The sequence below is a fragment of the Lactuca virosa genome, chromosome 8, assembly GCF_052849685.1.
Source record: "Lactuca virosa cultivar CGN04683 chromosome 8, Lactuca_virosa_CGN04683_v6, whole genome shotgun sequence".
Taxonomy (NCBI): domain Eukaryota; kingdom Viridiplantae; phylum Streptophyta; class Magnoliopsida; order Asterales; family Asteraceae; genus Lactuca; species Lactuca virosa.
Genome location: NC_136433.1, coordinates 324,016,573 through 324,038,996, shown reverse-complemented (window position 1 = coordinate 324,038,996; position 22,424 = coordinate 324,016,573).

Genomic DNA, 22,424 nt, shown 5'->3' with positions numbered 1-22,424 from the left:
ATTGGAGAAAACATAGATCCAAGTTTCTAGGGTTGCATGCACACCATAGGAGTGTTAGAATGCTCAAAACCCATCAGTTACCCACCTGAAACTCCAACTCAGATCGGCGTCCGTCATGGTAACTCTTCTACCGATTCTGAGCGGTCTGCAGCCGCTGTCTGATCTGATGAATCATCTCGGTAGTCTGCAGGACTACCTCAGTCCGACCCATCACCCTGTGACCAACCTCGCCCCAACAGACTGGGGTGCGGGATCTTCGTCCATACAACAACTCATAAGGTGGAGCACCAATGCTGGAGTGAAAGTTGTTGTTTTAGGAGAACTCTGCAAGGGGTAGGTAGGAGTCCCAGCTCCCACCAAAGTCAATAACACAGGCTCTCAGCATATCCTCGAGAGTCTGTATGGTCTGCTCACTCTGGCTGTCTATCTGCAGATGATAGGCAGTACTGAAGTGCATCCGCGTGCCCAGCTCCTCGTGGAACTTCTTCCAGAAACGGGAGGTAAACCGAACATCACAGTCTGAAACGATAGAGACCGGAACCCCATGGCGAGCAACAATCTCATGTATATACACATCGGCCAGCTTCTCGGCCGATGAGCTCTCCCGAATGGGCAGAAAATGAGCACTCTTGGTGAATCGATCCACGATGACCCATATAGCTGTTGGGTTTTGAGCATTCTAACACTCCTAAGTGTACATGCAACCCTTAATACCTTGGATCTATGTTTTCACTATTATAAATGAAAATATGAATATTCTAAGATATTACCCTAACTAGCATACAATCTTTGATACTTGGGTAATAAGATAGATAGAATACATACCTTGTTAATGTAGCTTGACTCCATGAAGCTCGAGAGCCTATTGCCCCAAATGTGACACCTCAAATGGTTCACACAACATCACCAACACATGGAATAACCATGAGAAGAAAACACTCATGCTCAAATCGGTTAGCCATCATATATGTATCACTAGTGCTAATTTCTTGAGCTAAAAGGGTCCTTATATAGTGTGCACATTAGGGTTAAATCATGTAACCCATGACTTTACCCATTCCTTATGCTCCATGGGTTTTAACCTCCATGGACTATCCATGGATCACCACATGGGTTAAACCCAACATAAGGAATCATGGATCATAAGCCCACATATATAAGAATGAATGATTTACACAATCAATCCCCATATATTTAATTAGTCTCTTTTTGATCACTAAATTAAGTCCAAATTAATTCTTGATCAATACTAATTAAATAACATGATTTCATATTAATATATTAGAACTTATAATATATTAATATGTCACAAATGTCTTCTCCTCGCAAACGGTCTATCCAAATGTTCCGATGCCATGCAACCCAAATGGACCATGACGAGTCGGGTCAAGTACATACCAATTATAGTTATGGACTTAGACACTAATCCAACAGTCTCCCACTAGGATAAGTCTAAAACTATTATTGCGTATGACTTCAAGAACCAACTGGCAATCGTAGCTCTCAAAAGCCGCTGTCGAACTCTGACCTTGTCGATGAACTCTGACCTTTGTCAATGACTTGTCCATTAGATAAGGGATCATATATTCCTCCATTCTAGATATCATATGGACTGAGACATGGATTATAAATCATTCTCTCTGTCCATTTGTTGTTTCCCGATTTCCGATTTATGACGACTGACTAATTGAACAAATCAAATCAGTCTAGGCTCGGCCGAGCACTTACATTTGTCATCACTAAATCATCAAGGGGCCCACATATATCGCTTTTGTCTCGAAATTAAAAGGAATAGATAAACTTCGACTCATATGGCTTGTTCTACTACTTGTTGAATCATACAAAAAGACACGTTTTATAACATCGAGTTACCAATGCGTTTCCGTGCAATAAATGTATAACCAACTCATAGTAACAACTCATATCTCTAGGTTTGAAGAATATATAAGATATTATCGTCTCATGATCACTCGTGATAAAATCCATGAAGTGAGTCAAATGAGCGTAGGTTGAATCCAATACTCAGAACTTATGAGCACTCATGAGTGTTGTAGCACCGCTTTGTCCAACATCTTAGACCTCTACAAGCCAACCCATGACAGTCTTGATTCATATCTACTTCCAACATATGACCGACTGTGGATGGTTTGAATAACTTAGTCATTCAGGAAGAACGACCTAGTTATTCTGGAAGTCAAAACATGCAAAATGAAACACAAGAATAATCAAATCCAATATGGTCTCAGAACTTATGAATATAAATAAAACACCTTTTATTTATGACCATATTAATTACACATTATTCATTTCATACTGTTTCAAACTATCAATTTTATACTTGAATTAAAACAATAGTTGTCCCATGCTCCAAGCATGTACACTATGTTTTTCTAAACACTAGTCATGTCATACACCAAGTATGCACACTATGTTTGTCTATGATCTTTTACTTTGTGAAATATATCGATTGAACATAATTCCAATGATACTCATTTCACAATCCCAAATCCTCACCGCAAATGCAAGAATTCCAAATTCCTGCCATTTACCTAAATATGTTAGATTCTAAACTTATATGCATTGATCCTCTTGTAATGATTATGCACAAAGTCACAAAGACTTGTCAATTGACATTATAGAGTATTCCAATGGAGATCATTCCATGGAACCGAAGTCTCAAATTCAAAGTACATTGCTTTGAACATCCTTCTTGCTTTAAGTTTCCTAATCTTACACAAATTTAATGAATAACTTACACCTACGGAATATTTCCATATTCTCATTTTGACTATCACTTTTGAACAAGAGTCGCCTTTTTTTAGAATATGTCAATATGGTCCTTCCGAAATTAACACTATACTTCCAACTGTCCCCGAGCAACCAATCTTTGGTAAACCTTAGATTGTCCTCAACAATTGCTTAATCATTTTCGTCATATCCAATTCTAGACCTTTTCCCTTCTTAATGCCCCAGGCATTTGGAAAATTTTAGAAAGGATGAATATTATAGCACATGCAATCGATCCTATATCTGAAGCATATGGACACGATTCATGATGTCTCACATAAAGACATGATACTAGACCAGTCCTTTTGCTACAATATTTCTATTTGCCAAGTTCTCATAATTCAGATTATGAAAAGGGATGTCATAATCATCATCGAATTTTAGAACGCAAATAATGGACCTATATATAGAATTTCCTTATGTTGAGCCATTCCAACACAAAATTCAAATATATCCTTGACTAAAGATGATTAAAACCTCAATCTGAGCTTTTAAAATTTAAATGAAGTATATTTTCCATCTCCCTTAATTATAGCAAAACAACTTTTTCCCAATTGAAAGTTTTGTTTTCTATAATTAACATTGCTAACTTGCAACACTTGTCATAATTATCATGCTCCCACTAACATGATGATTATTAGCATAATACTTATGCTCCCACTAGCTTTGACATGTATCCAGAAATTAGCTGGACTTCTAGAAATCAATACTTTATTGACTTTCTTACCAAAGTTCAGATTTCCGATACGAGATTACTTTGATAAGACTTTATCAAAATCATACACCTTATCTTAGATAGCTCACAGGTGTGTCTAAACAATTTCAGAACTATGAAAAGGGATGCCGTAATCATAGTCTCAATTGTTTAGACCTTTACCATTTCTCACAAGTCCATGTTAGAGTTCCGGTTAACCACGCACGCTCCACTAACGACTTTGAGAATGTAAAGATCACAATTGCTATCTTACTTAAAATCTACTTGGTGGAAGTGTTTCCTCACCATCATTTTCATGAATCGGAGAGAAACCTTATGACCCTTAGATTTTATGGTGTATGTGTTCTTATCCACGTGAATTTGTCAAAACCATAACCACAAGACTAGGTTAGTGACAAATCCAAACTCATATGGATTAAACTTATACAATCTTAACTTCTCGCCACCTAGCAGTACAGGGCCTGTCATTGCTTCCAAGTAGTTATGCAAACAATTGTAGAACTCAAATGTATAGCCAACTTTAATGGAATGGCCACAGAAATGTCAATATGTCAACATGATAGGTTACAAACCTCACGTTGTGTGCTAGTGTCAAACTACAGGTTTTTATTCTTGATTAGATCTTGAAATTCTTTCAGGATCTTTAAGACTCCTATTGTATTCTTGACATATTAGACTATCTTGCCAAATATTCAAGAGATAGTGCGGATTCTTTATCAAGACAAACACTTCACACAATTTGCCTTAGTTGGTCTTTGTTTTATTCAAAACAACACAACTTACCAACTTCAAATGGACAAGAGTAGGACACAATTTACTCTTACATTTGACAAGTGTTATAAACCTTTCTTTAAGATATGTCACTCAACTTACAGTCTTGGATTATGACTCTAAGACTTGTTTTTGGACCGAAGTATGATTCATCTTCTTGATTTAACCATTTCAGCAATTCTTGATTGCTCTTCTTAGCCATAGGAATTTACTAAGATTTCCTTAGAGGATTAATTGTGATATGGTATCTTAATCATTAAGATGATCACAAAACATGATACTAAAGTACTCTCCCATCTTTTCAGATTTGAGAAACTTTTATCCTTCTGCCTAATTTGATTCTTTTCATTCGTTCTGCCATACATCAAAACTTTTCCAATGTTTCAAAATTATACTTAAACTTGTAAGTATAATCATATTTACTAAATTTTAGTAAATCATGACGAGTAGTCTTATCGATCTTTTGTGGTGGACTTGATAGTGCACCAGAATGTGTACTCGATCCCTTAGTCCTTCACTTGACTCACATATACATATGAACAAGGAATTAATATTAATATTTCCAAAGATGAAAATTCTCATTCATCATACTATACAACTTGCATGATTTCCAAGTTTCTATCCAACTGAAACCTTGGATGATGAGAATCTTTCTTTATTTGGTAAATTAGACATTACCACAAATGAAAGAAACAAATCCATTTTCCATTATTGCTATCAATGGAATCATATAAGCAACAATTTTTTCACAAATGCCATTGTAAGGATACTTAGAATAAATAAAATCAAAAATTTCCTTTAATTTTAAAACTTTGCGGAAAAGTTTATCCTTATAGTGCCAAAGCATATGAAAAACTTGTTGTTATCTATTCCTAAGAAATATATCATAACTCCTAAGCAACAGTTCAAAATTCTGATCACTGAACCATGCGATCAAGATCCATCTTCGCGATCAGAATCAGCATATACTTCCTTTAAGTTTCTTCACTTTTCTTTGATTCTTAAAACATCAACATGTGACCCAGTCACATTATGTAATAAGAATCTCAGAATAGAAACTTAACAGTGTTAGATAGTGGACTTCACCTAAAGTAGAGTTAAACTTCTTGACTTGATCGACCTTATGATCTTTCAGGTAAATAGGCAGCTTCGCAATCAATGCCCCTTCCTTTGACAAGAGAAACATATGGACTCTTTGGGAATGGTGCACTGGACTATCACAGACTTGCCTTTCTCATTACCATTTGGTCAACCGAGTTGACTATGGCCAATCCCTTTCCATTGGGAAGAGTAAGTTTTTCTGGATATCCAATGTTACCATTTTTCAAAGTCCATGGAAGTTTGGGAAGTTGATCTTCTAATCAAACTCGCTCTACCAGTGCTCCAAATCATTGCTGATTCAGCAGCACAAAGCAAATAGATACGATCATTAAGGGTCATGTCACAGTCTATTTCATAGTAGTCCCAAACGAACTCACTATGTGACTTACAAAGTGATTGGACATCCAACTTTCTTAAGACTTTGACACCAAACTCTCCCGGCTTGTCAATATGTGACTTCATCTCCAAGATGCGATCACACATAGACCTTGCTTGCCAATAGGGCTTGAGTGACCTTGAAATTGTGGGTTAGGGAGAATAATTAGAGGAGGTGGAGAAAGTGAAGTTCCAAGAGATTTAGGAAGATCATAGATGTCTGAACTAGACATCTTTTGGGAGATATTCAAGATAGCTGATCTAAAGTCCTTAATATAACACCCAATATGAAATATTAAGGCTAGGACCCAACAAACTATTTTATAACTTGGAAGAGGGATGCCGTAATCCAAGCTATAAAATATTTGAAGGTAGGTGAATGACGATTCACCAATTTCCACCAAGATAAACGAAATGTATTATTAGGTTTTAATTGGTTTTGAAACTCCTAGTTCTTTTGAGATTCATTGAACTTTTCAATAGCATGTTTCAATATCGAGTGTGCCCTTCAGGTTTTGTGACTGGGATGCCGAGGATCACAAAACAAGGTGTGAAGTAACCATCCAAATTACTTGGTACTCTTAAATGTTTATCACTCAACCGATGTGCCGGTTAACCACACACGCTCCACTAACAGCTCAAACAAAGTGCAAAGTGTAATTTCATGGATTAGCACCTTATTCACATTTTCCTAAGTAACTAAGATTGGGAATTTATAAGTGTTTAGTTACTTAGTATTTATCATTATACTTATAATGAAGGGATAATTATAGTCCTTGTCCTACCCGTTCGGCTAACGACCCTCCACCAGTCAAGGAAGCGGTGGGTGAGAGTGGACACCCATTAAACTGCCATTTTATAGGCAGTAACCTTATACCCCCCTTATAGACCGGCTTCGTGAATGAGGCCTACTAACGTTAAGACTGACTTGCTCTTATACATATATATATATATATATATATATATATTATTAACTTACAATACTATAAAGTATAAAGGTTGAATTTTAAATTTTTAAAATTCTAAGGGCTTAACTTGGAATTAAAGTATTCATAAGGGAAAACTTTACAAATTCCAAAACTTGAGGGAAAGTTTTGAAACAATTCAAAAACTATTCAATTCCATAACTTATGAGTTTACAGTAGTTTTAATTAAAAAACTCTTCAAGTTCCATAACTTGAGGACAAGTTATGGAAGACTTTAAACCATTAAAAGAATGTGACTCTTCCTTATTCATAACTTATGGAAAACTTTATGAGTTTTATGAATCTTAAATGTGACTTTTCACATAACTTGAGGACAAGTTATAAGAACACATTTTAGAATCAACTCTTAGATTAATTTGGATTGAAAACAACAATTTCACATAACTTTTTCTATTAATCTAAGCAACTCATAAGAACAAGATAATTCAATCAAACTTTTTCATGTAATTAGCCTAACCATTAAACTAATAGAAAACATGAATTTATAGACAATTATCTTTGAAATTGGATTAGAATGAACATTACCACATCAAAAACAGGTTTATAGGTTCAAAAACAGCTTAGGGTAATGATTCTAGTCCAATTCCAGCCTTAAAAGTCGAAAATATGTTGTCAGGGGGTCCTACTCGTCGAGTGTATGAACCTACTCGGCGAGTAGGATGAGTTTCCTCATGGACTCGGAGATTCCACCAGTGGACTCGGCGAGTCCAGTGCCCAGACAGCCCGAAAATCGATTTTTTCAGCATTTTTCAGCAATTTGCATCAAGTATAATTGAAAACAAGCCTAGGATCTTATACCACTGTTGGGTTTTGAGCATTCTAACACTCCTAAGTGTACATGCAACCCTAAATACCTTGGATCTATGTTTTCACTATTATACATGCAAATATGAATATTCCAAGATATTACCCTAACTAGCATACAATCTTTGATACTTGGGTAATAAAATAGATAGAATACATACCTTGTTAATGTAGCTTGACTCCATTGAGCTCGAGAGCCTAGTGCCCCAAATGTGATACCTCAAATGGTTCACACAACATCACCAACACATGGAATAACCATGAGAAGAAGACACTCATGCTCAAATCGGCTAGCCCTCATATATGTATCACTAGTGCTAATTTCTTGAGCTAAAAGGGTCCTTATATAGTGTGCACATTAGGGTTACATGATGTAACCCATGACTTTACCCATTCCTTAAGCTCCATGGGTTTTAACCTCCATGGAGTATCCATGGATCACCACATGGTTTAAACCCAACAAAAGGAATCATGGATCATAAGCCCACATATATAAGAATGAATGATTTACACAATCAATCCCCATATATTTAATTAGTCTCTTTTTAATCACTAAATTAAGTCCAAATTAATTCTTGATCAATACTAATTAAATAACATAATTTCATATTAATATATTAGAACTTATAATATATTAATATGTCACAAATGTCATCTCCTCACAAACGGTCTATCCAAATGTTCCGATGCCATGCAACCCAAATGGACCATGTCGAGTCGGGTCAAGTACATACCAATTATAGTTATGGACTTAGACACTAATCCAACAATAGCTTCGAACCCCTTTGCCGTTCTCGGCAATTTGGTGATCAAGTCCATCGTGATCTGCTCCCATTTCGACATGGGAATCTCTAGTGGCTGCAACTTGTCATGCGGCCTCTGGTGCTCGGCCTTGACCATCCTGCAGGTCAAGCACCTCTCAACGTACCAAGCGATCTCCCGCATCATGCACGGCCACCAGTAACGCAATTGCAAATCCCAGTACATCTTGGTGGCCCCCGGGTGAATAGAGAAGCGAGACTTATGAGCCTCCTCCAGTATAGTCTGTTTGACCCCACCAGACATCGGAACCCAGACCTGACCGCAACGGGTCAATAATCCTCGGCTATCCTGCACACACCGGGTGTTCTCACCCCTAATCCTCTCAAGCTTCCAATTCTCATGTCGCATACCCTCAGCCTGAGCTTCCCTGATCAAACTCACCAGTGGAGAATCCACTGATATCCTCATACATGTCACTGGAGTAGAAGATCCACCTGACTTGCAGCTCAGAGCGTCCGCAACTACGTTCGCTTTACCATGATCGTAAAGGATCTCGCGCTCATAATCCTTGACCACGTCAAGCCACTTGCTCTGCCTCATTTTCAGGTTCGGCTGATCCATGATGTGCCTCAGACTTTTATGATCCGTGTAAATGGTACAGCGGACCCCATAGAGGTAATGTCTCCAAATCATGAGAGCGAACACCACCGCTCCCAACTCCAGATCATGAGTAGGGTATCTCGTCTCATGCGGCTTCAACTTACGCGATGCGTAGGCTATCACTCGTCCTCTCTGCATGAGGACCGCTCCCAGTCCTGTGATGGATGCATCACAGAATACCACAATATCCTCAACTCCTTCTGGGAGAGTAAAGACTAGAGCCTCGCATAGTCGTTATCTGAGGATCTCAAACGCCCTCTGCTGCTCGGGGCCCCACCGGAAATCCACCCCTTCCTCGTCACACGAGTGAGGGGTACTGCGATCTTGGAGAAATCCTGTATGAATCTTTGGTAGTACCCTACCAATCCCAAGAAGCTTCTGATATCTGAGGGAGATTTCGGAATCTCCCACTGCAAAACCGGCTCGATTTTGGCCGGATCGACCAAAATCCCCTCCTGGTTAACGAGATGTCCAAGGCACTGAAACTCTTGTAACCAAAACTCACACTTCGAGAACTTGGCATAAAGCCGTTCTCGCCTCAGAACTCCCAATAACTCCCGGAGATGCTCCTCATGTTGCTCTCTGGTCTTGGAGTACACCAAGATATCATCTATGAACACGATGACCGAGCAATCGAGCATCGGTGTGTAGACCCGATTCATCAGGTCCATAAACAATGCTGGCGTGTTGGTGAGCCCAAATGGCATCACCACGAACTCGTAATGTCCATAACGAGTCCAGAACGCGGTCTTCTCGGGAGTGGATAACGGTTCTTCACCGGTAACTTGTTCAGCTCCCGGTAGTCAATGCACATCCGGTGTGAACCATCATTCTTCCTGACGAAGAGGATTGGCGCTCCCCACGGAGAATTGCTCGGACGAATGAACTGCTTGCCCAACAGTTCCTACAGCTGTGATGACAACTCCTGCATCTCCGGTGGTGCCAACCGGTACAACGCCTTGGCGATAGGGGCCACACCTGGTACTAGGTCGATCCTAAACTCGACCTGTCTCTCCAGAGGCACTCCGGGTAAATCCTCCAGGAACACGTCAGCAAACTCCCTAACTACTGGAACCTCTGAAACTGAAATCTGATCTCTGACTCGTGTATCCGCCACATACGTTAGATAACCCGCACACCCGTGCCGAATGTATTGCCGAGCCCTGGCAGCTGAACAAAACCTTGATCCCAATATGGTGCCCTCGCCATAGACAATCAGTTCTCCCCCACTTGGGGTTCGAACCACCACTCGCTGACCCTCGTTGTCGATCATGGCACTGAAGCGAGTAAGCCAGTCCATACCCACAATCACACATACATCCCCCATGGGAATCGAAATGAGGTTATCAGGAAAGATACCCTGAAGATCTCCAATACACAACCCCGATAGACTGAAGAAGCGGAAATCCCGTGTTCGTTGGCGATAGAGACTCACAACGGATGCTCTAGCTCTCCTACTGGCAACCCGAACTCCCTACTCAATGACTGAGAAACAAACGACCGACTCGCCCCCGAGTCGAATAATACCAAAGCAGGTAAGGAGTTCACTAAAAACATACCTAAACACATGTACAACATATAAGCATAAAACATATATAATCAGTAAGATAAGGGATAGAAACATACCAGCAACCACGTATGGTGCTGCCCTGGCTTCCTCTGCTATAAGCTGGAAGGCACGTCCCTGAGCCCTCGGGGGCACTGCATTCCCTGACTCCCGTCAGTAATCCTCAGTGTAGTCGGCGCTGGAGCCTGCGCCGGCCTGGCAGCAAGCTGTGGACAGTTAGTCTTCACGTGACCAACCTGATGACAGTGATAGCATATTCGCATATCATGAACTGGGGCTGTCTGGTGACAATCCCCCGCAAAAGGCCCCTCTTTGCCGCATTTGCAGCACGCACTACCCGATCTACAAACCCTAGAGTGACCCTTCCATCACTTGCCACAAGTGCGGCCCTACTGTCCTCCCGACCTAGAATCAGCGGTCTTGGACCGCTTTTGCACCGGCTGTGACTGTGTCGGGGCCTGCCGCTGCTCCCTCAACTGCAGCTCAATCTCTAACTCACGCCGCCTAGCGGACTCCTGTAAATCCAGCAAAGTATCACATCGTTGGGTAGCAACAAACTGACGGATGTCAGTCTTGAGCATACTCCGATAATGTGTCATTTGAGCCTGCTCAGAGTAAAACTCTTCGCAGAACATCGCCCTCTCTGTGAACATACGGGTGATCTCCGTCACCGTCTCACAATCCTGTCTCAACTCCAAGAACTCCTATGCCAACCGTTCCCGCTCGACCCGCAGGATGTAGCGGGCGCAAAACATATCCCTGAACTGCTCCCAATTAACCGTAGCTCTCTGATCATCATAATACGATCCAATCATCAATCTCCATCAGTCCTTTTCCCCAGACCTCAGCAGGTTCAGGGCACATCTGACCTTTTAGTCAGTATGACATGAACACGTGAAGAAACACCCCTCCACGTCAGATAGCCACCTCATGGCTTTGATGGGGTCCTGAGTCCCATCAAAAGTAGGGGGCTTCGTGTTGTCGAAGTCCCGATACAGAAAAGCCTGACAGGCTCCTCCCCCTGCCGATGTTACAGCCGTTCTAGCTGCTGCGGCAGCCGTCTTAGTGAGGGCTGCGTAACGCTGATCGAAATACTCCATCATGGCGGTCTTGATAGACCCAAACATCTCCGGTAACTGAGCCCTGAACATCGCGGCAACCTCATCATGCAGGATCTCCTGAATCCTGGCGTCCATCTCGTCTGGCCCCATATGGCCGATAGTCTCGGGCACTGCTAGTGCCTCTTGTCCGCCGCCTCCTGATCCTGACCCGGATCCAGTCACTAATCGTCAAGTAACCACCATGTTGAAAACATACCAGGAAGATATCAGATACTCCATATAATAAGCTGGGAACCAACTCCCAACAAAACCCTAGGGGTTATGACTTCCTTGCTACATGTGTGGGTCCTATGCTTTCAGTAGTACGAGCCCATACTACCTTCCACACCTACCCATATTTGTCTCAAGTATCATCACAACGCCCTAACACTATATATGAGCATCGTGTGCACTCAATCCTCACTCCTAGAGGAAAGCTACATATCTCATAATTGACGGACTGACCTCCAAATAACTCACCCACCCATGAAACTTCCACCAACTCTACATCACTAGTGTATGCTAGCCATACATAACGCTGGACCCAATAGACTGTCGAATAGCTGCTCCTACCCTAAGCCCTTCATCAGACAAGAACAGGAAATAAGGCCAAACCAAACATTCTCAGGCTATAAGATCTTAGTTATGTACAGCCGTGATGCATACACTAAGAAACTACAGTAATGATGTCAATTTCATATAAGGAAAAACCCTAGGTTATCAGGCATCATATAATCAGACAACTTTATCATGCAATTCTTGTAGTTCCCTAGGCTAGTACTAGCATGTTGTTCTAACATATCACACAAATCAAATAATTTGTAAGGTACTTTGGGGTCTATTCGCGAGCTCCGGCTGATCGTACACTTGCATCCTCCTTTATATTTTGAAAACCATTTGAAAAAATCTTTTTAAAATCTTGTCCTCAGTTTGAGATTGGATAGACACGAGTGTTTCCTGCAATTCACTCAAACCAAGGCTCTGATACCAACTTGTAACATCCATAAAGTTCAAGCCAATTAAAAAAAAATAAAACATTTAAAATCGTTAAATTATTACAACTTGTTTTTAAAAGAGGTTAAACATCAGAGTATCCCCAGAATCAAATCATGACAATATAAGGAGGTGCACGACCACGACTTCACCTTCCCATGATCATTAGAAGTACCTGAAACATAATCAACAAATGTAAGCCCGAAGCTTAGTGAGTTCCCCCAAAATACCAACACCATACATATATAACCATATCATATAAATAAATACAACATGCATAATGAGCCATCAATCTGACTGGACCGCCTCACAGACCATCAATCTATCTGGACCACTCTCCGAGCCATCGGCACGTCTGGACCGCCTCTCAAGGCCTTCAGCCTATCCGGACCGCTCGTCCGGCCTTCGACCTGACTAGTATGCCCTAACCGGGCATGCAGTCTATCCGGTCCGCCCTGGGTATCTTGGCCTACAGCACAAAGCAGGACCTGCCTCAACCTAATCCCCCAAACCAACCAACATGTGCACATAAATATCATACGCTAGCTAGCAAGTACAGATAATCATATAGATCTAACAGATCACTAACATGGCAACCATCCTATACCCAAGATACCGATCTAACCGATCACTAAGATAGGAACCATCCTATAACCAGGATATTGATCTAACAGATCACTAACATAGCATAATCCTATAACCAGGATACAGATCACTAACATAGGAACCATCCTATAACCAGGATACAAATTATAAAGGGCCGACCTTGGTGCCTTAGACCCTGTTGATATAGTGAGAAGAACTCACCTCACAAATGTCGAACTGTAGTGATAAGATTAAGCTCTCGAATCCCAGCCACGAACTCCACCACCTATATTCATCAATGATTCACTTCCATAAATTCCCAAATTACCAAAGTACCCCCCATAAGTCAACTGGTCAACCCTTGGTCAATGTCAAATTAAATGGTCAAAGTCAACAGTCCATGTTGACCCGATTCGTCGAGTGTAGCTAGCAACTCTTCTAGTTCCTTAAGAACTCGGGACTCATCAAAACCCTAATTGACTCGCCAAGTTTACAACCAACTCGTCGAGTCCATGTGTGTCCAAATGTCGGTAGAACCCTAACTGACTCGTGGATTCCTCTTACTGACTCGCCAAGTTTACAACCAACTCGTCGAGTTCATGCAGGACCAATACAGGCAATCTTCATCCGACTCGCCGAGTCGACTATGCGACTCGTCGAGTCCCTTCACTCCATTTCTCATCCAGACGTTTTTAAGCTACCCCAAAGCTCCGTATTGCAGATCTAGCCTCCTAGGGCATGGTTTCCACATAAAGTTGCAAACTTTACGTGTATGCATGGTCCTAGATGCCAAAACCAAGTTAAAGGAAAGGTTTAACCCATATAGAAGGGACCAAGCTTGCTAAATCTGATAACTTTATGGCTATAGGGACTTAGAGAAGTCCAGATCTGAAGTGACAACTTTAGATCGTGACAAATACCCGAAATGGTTCACATATGTGCCAAAATGGCCCTAAACTTAAGCATGGAGAGATCTAGCTAGAGGGAAGTCAATTTAACGACTTGTTACCTTCAAAATGATTCCAAGAAGAAGTAGAGTCAGATCCACAAGCTTTTCTTTGCTCCAAGCTCCTTAGATTTCAAGCCTTCTTCACAAAAACCACTTTCCAAGCTTTTTCATACACACAAATGGAGGGTATTCGAGATTAGGGTTTTCTGGACTCAAGTGGGATGGTAAGGGAGGCTTAGGGAGGTTAATGACCCTTTAAATAGGGTGCTCAATCCCAGGAATTAGGGTATCATTTTCCAGCTCCTACTCGTCGAGTCAGGGTCCTCCGACTCACCGAGTAGGTCCAATAATCCATGCGGGCTAACCCGCCTCTACATGACGAGTTGGGGTAACCAACTCGTCGAGTAGGTCCATAAACATGTATATAAGATTTTAAAACTTATACCTGGGAGTCGGGGTGTTACACTGAAGTTCAGGAGATATTGTGGCAAGCATGCTGCAAGCCAGCTCACTTGAATCATTTACATGTTTTACCCAAGCATCTTTCAGTGCCTTGGAAGCATTGGCTGGGAATTCATCTGGGATAGGTTCGTCAAAGACATAACACGTTTTTCTTAAGTTTGAGGACAATCCCAAGTTGTATGAACCAGTCAAGAAAGTTGGGCCTGTTTAGTTTTTCATTTTTGAGGATGCATCGAATGGTGAGTGATGAGGTGGTTATAGTTGGGGTAGTCATCTACAAAATAATAAGTTTCATTTTAATATCTTTAATATAATTACGTTTAAAATTAATTACCCTTGAAATTAAGATTGAAAAAAGCTAAGATCCACATCACACATAATACCTTGAGGCGGTGACCCACAAGACAACTGATTATGTTGATTGGTAGTTTGCGATACCCAATTACAACTCTTATGTAATTCTTAGAATTATTGGGATCCAAAAACATTTCTTTGTTTTAATGGCATGTTAATCCTATCTATGCCTTAAGTCTCTTATGCTTAGGTGATCTTTATCACATAAAATTCTTGATAAAATCATCCATTTAAAAATCTTGTGAATTATACTTTACAAATGTTTAGGTGACCTTTATCCCATAAGTAAATATAAAACACGTTGGCCATCATTTGACAATCCAAATAGATAATGTGACTCAAAATCCGTAAGGATTGCACAAATGATGCACAAGTTATTTTTATGTGGATTGCATAGATTTGATGTTTTGGAATAAGGGCTTTTATAAATGTTTTATTATTCTATAATTTTAAAACATTTTGTATCATGAATATTTCATGCATAAAATATTCCATGGTACATTATATAAGGTTCCAAATTATAAAGTTGAATTTATATCTTATATTCAATTTTACCGGTTAAAATTAATACTTAATTTTAATTCGATGTTATAACGATATGAATCGGTTTTTAACTCTCCAAAAAAACTTCATTTTATTATAAAGTTATAGAGTTTAAATTATGTTTAATTTTTTTTAACCTTTTTAAATATTTAAAAGTTTGGCTAATTAAGAGTTTTAAAAATAAAACTCTTTTTAACAAGAAACTCAATTTTTAAAAATTTATGTTGAAACCTTTTTATTTATAATTCCAAACTAAACTTGATGTTATTTTTGTCAAAATGTCTTTTAGCATGGTAAACACATTTTCATGCATACAACATTTTATGGAAACAAAAATATAAAATTCACAAGCATGCATTATAAAGTGTATAAACAAAATCATTTCTAGTAATAATTATTGTGAGCCATCACAACAATTATTAATTCATTTTCTAAATGACTTATTAGGACACTTCAAAGGTCTTAAGAACCACCATGTCTTGAAAAAAATCTTCATTGCTCCATCTAGTTACATTTTTGTAAAAAATAAGCAAACTAGTCTAAACTAATCTATTTCATATAAATGCGAATAAATGAAATAATACATATTTATCTATTACATCATCAGAGGAATAAATAAATAACAACCATAAATGTCCTAATGACTTGTTTATACACAAATCAACATCAAAATAATAAATAAAATCACTTTTTAAGGCAAATTTTATATAACCAAAATGCATGGAAAATGGTTATATAAAAATAAACAATTTTAAACTATAAGTTGCCACAGAAACATATATGGACTTTTATTAGCCAAAAGAAATTCATGCTTGTTTTTAAAAAAACACAGATCATCAAACATATAAAAACATTCTAACATATAAAAGATGGCTTTATACCACTGATGGGTTTTGATACATAAAATAGAGGGTTTATCTTAAAAACAACAATGTAAGCATTTATAAAATAACTAGTTTGTTTTAGACCATTTTAAAACAAAACCATCAAGGACCCTTTTACATCAGTTAGAATGATACTAAAAAAACTGTAGGAGGTTTTATAATCACAACCTTTGGAGCCTTTGAACCCACTTGGAATTGGGGTGTTGAAATAGATGGCAGAAGACAAGAAGCTTGATCTTCTCTACAAGTATCCATCACAAAGAGTAAGGAACTTTGGAATGCTAGTTCCCTTATTGTATTTTGAGTTTCTTAAGCCTTTAAGTGATTTACACAAATAAGCACATAGGGAGAACACACAAAGGAGCACCAAAACACAAATGACTAACTTCAAAAGAGAGGCAAGAGTGAGTGATAGAGAAAGCTACAGTTTTGGTCTTCCACAACACATAAAAGATGAGTTTTGCATGCACAACACTTTCTTTTATATACCCATGCAAGTAAAGATGATACCTTATTTTATTCTAAAGTAATAAACTAGAAAGTAAGCATGGGGAAAAAGGGAGTGGTGGTTGACAAGCAACCTCCCATGTCTCTTGAAAGTTGCGACATGAGCAAGGGAATGAGACAAAATCTTTATATAGTCTCTCCAGCTAGATAAAGGTAACTAACTAGTAAGTATAAAGTTAACCAATGTTTCTAAAACATTTGAACATGACTTATTAATCATACCATATGATTTAATATCTAGTTTCCTCTTTTTTTTCATAAAACAATAATTATTCTCTAATTAAATTGAAGAGCTAGATTTATTTATATATAATCAAACACTTAATAAATACTCAATAAGTACCAACTTGATTAACGTGTGACCAAATAGGATCATATGTTATTAGAAACATCATTCACTAATGATTCTTGAGATTATGATGGGTTTTCTAGGTTACAAAATAATTAATTAATCAAACATGATTTGCACAGCAAAATTCACTACTAGAAAAACAGCCTTTTACGACGCGCAATGCATGTCGCAAAACGCTCCGACGACGCGCAAATACGTGTCAAGGAAGGCCCTGTCATAACGAGAGACGACACGCTTTTGCGCGTCGTCTATTTACGACGCGCATTTACGACACGCATTTATGACACGCATTTACGACGTGCAGTTATGACACACAATGCGTATCAAGGAAGGCCCTGTCATAAAGGAAGACGACACGCATTTGCGTGTCGTAACCTTACGACGCGCGTGTTTATGACACACAATGCGTATCAAGGAAGCCCCTGTCAAGAAAGGCCATGTCATAAATGAAGATGACACACATTTTTGCGTATCGTAATTTTAAATGTTTAAAAAAATATTATTTATTGATTTACTAATTTTCAAATTAAATTTGCATTTAATGTCTCATAACAAAAATTAAAATACCATATACAAAAAATACAATCCATTGCATAAAATTTAATGTCATACAAATAATCGATCCATGGAAAAATAAAACAAATCAATAGAAGTTGTTTTCTCCCTATACATGCTTATCACATACTAAATAACAAACTTTATTTCATATTCATACATATGATTACATTATTCATTAAAAAAAACATATACCTACATCTTCGCCTAAAATGTTATTACATGATGCAAGTTGGCCACTTCATTGATGGATCACCAAGAGGAAGACCAACAACTGCCCTAAAATGTTCCATGATGTGCCCATACTCATGTCCTGTAACTTTAAACATTTAATAAAATAAAATACCCCCTAAAAATAAAATTGCACAAGAAACAACACATCATAATGAGAAATTACTAACATGAATGGAAGAAGTACACTATAAATTTGTTTTACCAAGAGTGGGGCATGGACGATCAGGTGCTACAAGTTTGTCCAAGCTGCCAAACAAAGACTGCATGCAACCCAAAACATACATACACTAAAAATTTAATTACCATACAAATCATATTCATACATACGAGTTTGTTTTACCTTTTTTGCCTCATATCTTTATTTTTTTTATTCTTATTAGCCATGGAGTGTTGGTGTTTTCTTTTCTCTCATTCAATCAACCCTTAACCCTTTTTTTAATTATGATGAGTGGTTTCTCTGGAAAATTGAAATCTTAAACGAGCAGCGATTCTAATCCCACGCAGAATTCGAGCTGAGTCAAATAAATGCAAAGATTTATGAGAATCAATTTATTACTATCCAAGCTTTCATTAAACAAAAACTAGAACAAAACAATATCAGTAAATACATACCTTGTTAAGCTATATCAGTGTACTTGTCACTAAAGTCATACACATTGACTGCAACTTGATACATTGTAAATTTAGGGATTGCTTTTTTTACAGCAATCAAGGAACTTCACCTCTGCTTATCCAACAAAGGAACCAAATATTAAGGTAATTGTGTTATTTAAATAGTTTTTGTTTATTGTAAATAAGTAAATATATATAATTTATATATGTGGTTCAGGTTCCAGTGGCGATGTTTGGGGGGTCTGGAAACTATGCAGCTGCAAAAGCCAAAACATTGGAAAAAGTTGAAGCAGAGCTTCTTAGAAATCTCCAGATTTTTCACAGTTCATGAAGGATTTGGCAGTGCCTGCAGATAGCTCAGAGGCAAAAAGGTTATTTGATATGGAAAAATGTAGCATGCTTCTTTTACAGTGTGACATAGCTCAGGGGCAAAAATGTAATTTGACAGAGAAACATGATTATCTTACCATGTATGAGCAGAAGGCAAACGATCAGAGCTTCCATAAACTTTGTGAATCTGAGTGGTGGTGCTAGTCTTTTGAGTAACTTGAAATCCATTCCCAAATCCAAGTGTCACCTCCCTTTCAGACAGCCAATAAACATGTTCGTATCAGAAACAACTAATAAACCACGTTAATTCTTCAAGAAAATTTAAATAAATACACAATAGGGGTTACTCATCTTACTAAATGTAGCTATTTGGAATTCAGACAGCCATGCAAGCTCTCTTACAATGGGGGTTACTCATTTCTAGAAAGAGACCTTGAAGATTCCTCCTTGTCCTACAGATAAAGGAAATGTAAGAAAAAAAATTAAGTCTCACAAAGTATATGGACAAATTTATACAAAATTCTATTGAAACAGATAGAAACTTGGGAGTATTTATATTAGGTCATATCCTAAGAAGGCCCATAAACAAGTGATATGCTTAAACAATCCTTAATTGTTTTCCAGAGTGTGGTAGTTTGTTATTAACATGAAAGGCCCATAAACATCTATTATACATCATCCTACTTTCCTTTCATCTTATTACAACATTCTACTTTCAGAAATCTACCCAGTTTTAGCAAATGTATTACAAATACAAAGTGACTTCACTTCTTAATTAGGAAAAAAATTTAGAGTATAATGTCCTAATAAGCAAAACAATTATAAGTAGAATATCAGACATATTATATTCTTTAAGAAAATCCATGACATCAGGAGACAAGGGTGATGGCCAAGTTTGTCTGTTTAAATTTATCATAAAAAAAAGGTTTATTTGAAAAGATTAAATTCTCACCTGTATTGCATGGCCAGTATGTCGGAAAACCACCATTTGAAACTTTCCCTGCATTTGTCCTATCGTGAGAGCCCTGGTACAGAAAATTACCATATTACCCTTCCACCAAGAAATAATATTGACTTTTTATTTAAAAATTATTATATATTATATTGTGAGGGCACTGGTGCTGTCATATTCTTAAATAAATTTTAAACATCATTTATCCAAACAACACTGAATGGGAAGAAAAAGAAAGAACCTGTCAAGTCTATCTGTTCCAGCCAACAGCAACAGCTTTGGGACAGGAGATGACAGAAATTTTTCCGAGAGACCTTCATACCTGAATTTTTTTTATTTACAACAATAGAAAGTTAAACATAATAAAAAAATTCCTTCAATGACTACAAATATCAAAGAGTTAATTTTTACCATCCTCTCCAATATTGTTCTGTTTCCTCCAATCGTGCTCTGTGTCGATAGTTGTACATACAACAGCAAGATCAGTCAATTTGCACAAAAGGAACTCAATATATTTGTAAAAAATATTTACAAGGGAGTTGAATTACTAATCTGTTAACTTTTGTTTCTAAATTCCAACAAATAATTTACAAGAATCAACATATGTTGTATAAAAATTAGGAATGACAAAAGAAAAAAGAAATTAGTTTTTAAAAAATAAAAAACCTAAAAACTTACCACTGCTGTGAGTCATCATACTTTACAGTCCCGGGAATCGATATTCGAGCAGAATCAATGTTTCTTAAAGAGCCTGATCTCACATTCTACTCAATCTGTAAGTATTTACAAATTACAATTCAAATTTAATAAAAAAAATTAACAGTTTTGTACATTCTTATAGATATATGAAATAAGTGAAGTCAAAAGGCTGATTTTACAGCATTCTGTCCCCTGAAATTGTAATTTTGAATTTTAATATTTTTTAAAAAGTTGAAAACAAAAAGTTTATAGTAAAATACACTTGATAGGAGTGAAACTACCTTTTTCTTTTTCATCATAATCTTGGCAGCAGCCTGAAAGAAATATCTACATATAGCTTCCATGATTAAGTGCATGCTTCTTTTTGACTTGAGATTCCCATTGAATCCACGAGCCAAACACGCCCTAAACTACTAATAGACCTGTGTTGCTATATACTATAACTGTAACTCATTTTATTTATGTGATTCTAGGACAGGAAATATAGGATTAAATAACCAAATCTATAGCACCTATGATTCGTTCACATATATAAAAATAAATTGTTAAAGAAAACAATGGAATGGGGAAAGAAAAAAGAGGAAAATAAATCTTTCATGGTCCTGACAACATGGACAATCAGTAACAAAATGCACATGCAAGTCAAGGAAAAAGTTAGATAAAGAAAGTTGAAGTGGCACGTGAGCTATTGGTAGTATTAGACCTGAAATGTAATAATAATTATTATGTGTATATATAACACATGGCAATATAATATCCTGCAAAAAAACGGCCCTTGTAGACAAGTGAACTGATATCCAAAAGCAAAGCCTCTGTAAAGCAAATCCCCCTACTCCCATAACAGCATTTCTGCAACAGAACAGATACGAATAAGATGACATCATCATCACCCTGCCAAAAGGCCCACCAACTTCAAAGTTCAAACCCCAATCTTGCAATTTCAATATTGTATATGGATTTGTAAAAGCCTAAACCCGAGTCCATGAGTCTGGCTTAGAACCCAGAATGACCATCTGAGGATTGATCTACCACATCTGCGAGTTCCCAGAATCTAGGGTTTAATATTCTATTCTCAAAACATATGTTCAATATTATCAATACAAGCTGAAAGTAAAGAGACCACAAGAACATAGAAAAATACCTGCTTTTTTTTTAAAGAGCAAAGGACCGAGAATTTTGAGGAATTGTAAGTCTCGGGACGGAATCGATCAAGAACGTCTGTGAATTTTGACACATAAATGTACCTATACAAAATTCTGAAAGGTAAGGATGATGACGATGTGCTGGCTGTGAGCATACACGAGCAATAGAAACGGGCAAATGAAGGCTGGGAAATTAGGTCTAGCCAGTGTTTGCAAACACATTTGAACCTAAAAATTGATTTCAGGGGCAATCTTGCGAGGATTTCGAGAAGGAGAGACTCAGTGAGGTATTGAATATCATATGAGAACGTATGAGCAAGGAGAACAAGCCCTAGAACTGATGACTCGGAAAGAGGGTTTAGTTGTGTTGAATCGATTGGTGTGATTACTTGTGTTGAATCGATTGGAAATGAGTTCTGATCACCATCATCGTCGATGTGATTGATTGAATTGTTGGGTTCCATTTAGCGGTGGTTTGAGGTTGGAAATGGAAATCGAAAGAGCGCCACCAAGGAGATTGGGGAGCGGAAGAAGAGAGAATCAGAGAAGTTCGAAGTGTGGATTGCGTTTTTAGGGTTCAATTTCAACTCAATTAGTAAAGAGTCCAAAACAATTACACCTCCCCGTACCTTACTCAATAATC